The 3828-nt window shown below is 40.3% G+C and overlaps 1 pseudogene; it reads left to right on the forward strand.

Annotated features, from left to right (window-relative positions):
* Window positions 1–450: 450 nt before the first annotated feature.
* Window positions 451–3044, forward strand: LOC110283938 (annotated as a pseudogene).
* Window positions 3045–3828: the final 784 nt, after the last annotated feature.

Raw genomic sequence — 3828 nt, forward strand, 5'->3', positions numbered from 1 at the left:
CTGCCTCACCCCCCATGCCTGCATTTCTTGTAGAAAGGATATAGTGTGGTTTGAAAGTACTTAGGTTCCTGTCTGGGAACAAGAGGTGGCCTCTTCAGTTTCCATATTCCCAATAGAGTGAGTCACACATAAGGGTAACCCAATTGATTCTTGGGGGCTTCCCTTATCTCTGTTGCTTCCTGGAGATGCCCCACACACACCTCTTCAACCATGTAAGTTCCATGTATCCATTCATTTTCATGATCATCTAGCCATCTCACCTGTCCTTTCCAACACCCCATCCTTTTCCACATGTGTTGTACTCTGAATGTTTACCCCCCCCCAGCAGATGACTCACATAGATACAGTAACCTACAACCAAATAGGAACGGAGAAGGGATACTCTTATGGAAGGATTGCAGGTCCCAAGGGAATAGGAACTCCACAAGAAGATCAATGGAGTTAACTAACATGGACCCATCAGGCTCTCAGAGAATTTACCAACAAGCAGAGAACATACACAGGTTTGACATAGGCCTCCCCTCATATGTGTAGCAGATGTGAAGCTTAGTGTTTATGCGTGTCCACAAAAACTGGAACAAAAGCTGTTGTCTATATGTGGGATATTTTCTTCTAGGTAGGCTGCCTTGTCCTGTCTTACAGAGACTTGAAATACTCGGGTGTGAAGATAACCAGGGTGTCCATACCTGGGCAGAGGGGAAGGGAGTTTATGTGTGAGAGAGATTGTGGAAGGGGATGGGGTCAGTGAGCAGTATTTAAAATGGATAATTAAAAATTAAAACAAGATGAATAAAACAGAATGATAAAAAAAAATAGGAATCGATCTCTACCTACAGAGTTTTATATAATTAAATTTAAAAGGAACCCTGATTGCTAGGTAGTAAAGGTTGCAAGATTCTCCTGAATAAGATGTCTAACTCTCTTCTTTCATTAGTTCTTACTATTTTTTCCCTACTAACTACTGTCAGCTACTGGGGCTTGCCACAAACACAACACAGTCCCTAAACATTCTAAATAGTGAAGTTTATATTCACACATGAATCTTGTTTCCTGTACTCACTAAAGCAATGTCTCTTTGCAACAGATCTAGATCTTTAAAGAAAACCACCTGAACCTCTGAGCTCCTGTCTCTAGCTGCATATGTAGCAGAAGATGGCCTAATCGGCCATCATTGAGAGGAAAGGCCCTTAGTCTTGCAAAGATTATATGCCCCAATACAGGGAAATACCAGGGCCAGGAAGCAGCAGTGGGTGGGTTGGAGAGCAGGGTTGGGAAAGGATATAATGGACTTTTCGGATAGCATTTGAATTGTAAATGAAGAAAATATCTAATAAAAAACATTGAAAAAAAAAAGAAGAGTAAAATAATCAAGTAAATAGGGTGAAATTTTCCATAGTGTAGTAAAGTCATTGACACACACACACACACACACACACACACACACACACACACACACACAAGAAGTAAAAGTGGAATAGCTAATTTGCTTTGAAGAGAGAAAACAAGCATGCCATTTTTTATTAACTTTACTCAAATAACATAGCTACTGTTAATCTCTGTTCCAAAAAAAAATTGTTAAATAAAAATGTGCTCTGAGGAGACCTATAAAAAATAATCTATTGCTAACATTGTAAATATTAATAAAGTTGTTGAATAGGAAATCACTTTAAAAAAAGAAAGAAAACAACAACCATCAAAATGTAGAATTGCAAAATTCAATCAAAACTGCTATATTTGTAACACACTAACAAACAAAGGCTCAGGATTAATTGGTAAAGAGTTGGTAGGAAGATTTAATAGCCAGGGAACCAGACCATTCCTCTCCAGAGGAAACAATTATCTGTAAAATCATATAAAATGTCATCAATATGACTGTCTACATTTGACCTGAATAAGAGTACCAATACATACATGCTGCTGTCAATGTAGACTGCTCAAGAGACAATGCTTTTAGAACTACAGACAACTAAATATTGCTCAGAAAGCAATAAAGAGTCATGTTAGGATATTTAATCTACCTTGAAGAAAGCACATTCTGCTAAAAAAAAAAAAAAGTGAATGAAAATAAGCAGTGGTAAAGATTGTTCATTAAGCCACATATGGGCCTGTCATTTGAGTCTATGTTACTTACTTTCTTTTGTGCATGTTTAGAATAGTATATGTACTCTCATTTTGACTTGGGTACTCATGGAGCACTGTTGAGAAATTGAGCACTTAAGAAATTTTTTAGGGGCAGTGGCAATAAGGGGCGGGGTGGCTGAGCTGACAGGAGCCGGGGCAGGGCGGCAGTGGCCAATGAACTAGAGTGCAGCAGCCCGGCCCCGCCCCTGGTCCTCCCACCAGCCTCAGTGACCTTCATCACAGAGGCGCGATGTTCCTGCAGGAAGAGGTGAAGCAAGGTGCTTCCGCTGCACATCTGCGCAGCCTATGGCACCGGCTGAGTGGCTGGAGGAGGCGACCGAGGGCATATCGGTGGAGAAGCTCAAGGAGAGTTGCCTCAAACATGGTGCTCATGGGAGCTTAGAAGACCCCAAGAATGTGACCCACCATAAGCTAGTACATGCTGCTTCGGAGAGGGTGCTGAGTGACAGCAAAACAATCTTGGAAGAAAACATCCAGGACTAGGATGTCTTGTTATTGATAAAAAGATGCTCTTCTTCTCCACTCCCTAAGATAGCTGAAGTCTCAGCAGAAGAAACAAGAGCAAAAGGATCCAGACGAAGATGCTATTCTTCGAGCAACGGCCAACCTGCCTGCCTGCTGTCCAGACCACCATGAGAAACTTCCAGACAGAACTCCAGAAGATCCTCGTGTTTCTCACTGAGATGGCACAGAAGCTGTTAGCCCTGAATCCTGATGCATTTTAATTGTTTAAGAAGGCAAATGCTATGCTGGATGAAGATGAGCATGAGCGATTGGATGACACTGCCTTGTGGCAGCTCACAGAGATGGGCTTTCCTGAGAGCAGAGCCTCAAAGACCCTTCTGCTGAACCACATGTCAGTGCCTCAGGCCATGGAGAATTCTGTTGATCTCTGTGTGTGAGCATTTTTAATTTGGGTTATTTATATTGTCGGTGTTTAATTTTTTAAGTTCTTTATAATTTTTGGATATTAGCCAAAAATTTTTGGATATTAGTCATATGTAGGTTTGGTGAAGTTCACTTCACAATCTGTAGTCTTATGTATTGTCCTATTAACATTTTCCTTTACCTTACAGAAGCTTTGCAATTACATGATATCCCACTTATCACTTGTTGTCTTAGAGTCTGAGCCATTGGTGTTCTCTTTAGGAAACTGTCTCCTGTACTAATGCATTCCACACTTTTTTCTCCTTTCTCCTCAATGAGATTTATTGTATCTGTATTTTGTTAACGTCATTGATCTACTTGAACTTGAGCCTTGCGGAGAGTTATAAACATGGATCAATTTTCGTTCTTCTACATGTAGACTTACAGTTCAAAGAGTACCATTTGTTGAGGATACTCTCTCTTTTTTGTTTATGGTTTTTGGTTCTTTATGAAAATCAAGTATTCGCAGTTGAATGGATTTATTTCTGGGCCACTGATACAAATTCATTGATCAATGTGTCTTTCTGTACTAGTATCATTTACATTTTATCACTTTTACTCTGTAGTGCTGCTTGACATCAAGGATGTTCACAAAGTTGTTTTAGTTTTCAAGATCGTTTTGGCTATTTGTTGTTGTTGCTGTTGTTTCCAAAAGCAGTTGACAAAATGAATGGGAATCTACAAATGATGGGGATGAGGAGGTAGAGGGCCTCTCCAGGAAGAGACAGAGTACTGGGACATAGGAGGCACCCAAGTATC

This window comes from Mus caroli, chromosome 17 (assembly GCF_900094665.2).
Source record: "Mus caroli chromosome 17, CAROLI_EIJ_v1.1, whole genome shotgun sequence".
Taxonomy (NCBI): domain Eukaryota; kingdom Metazoa; phylum Chordata; class Mammalia; order Rodentia; family Muridae; genus Mus; species Mus caroli.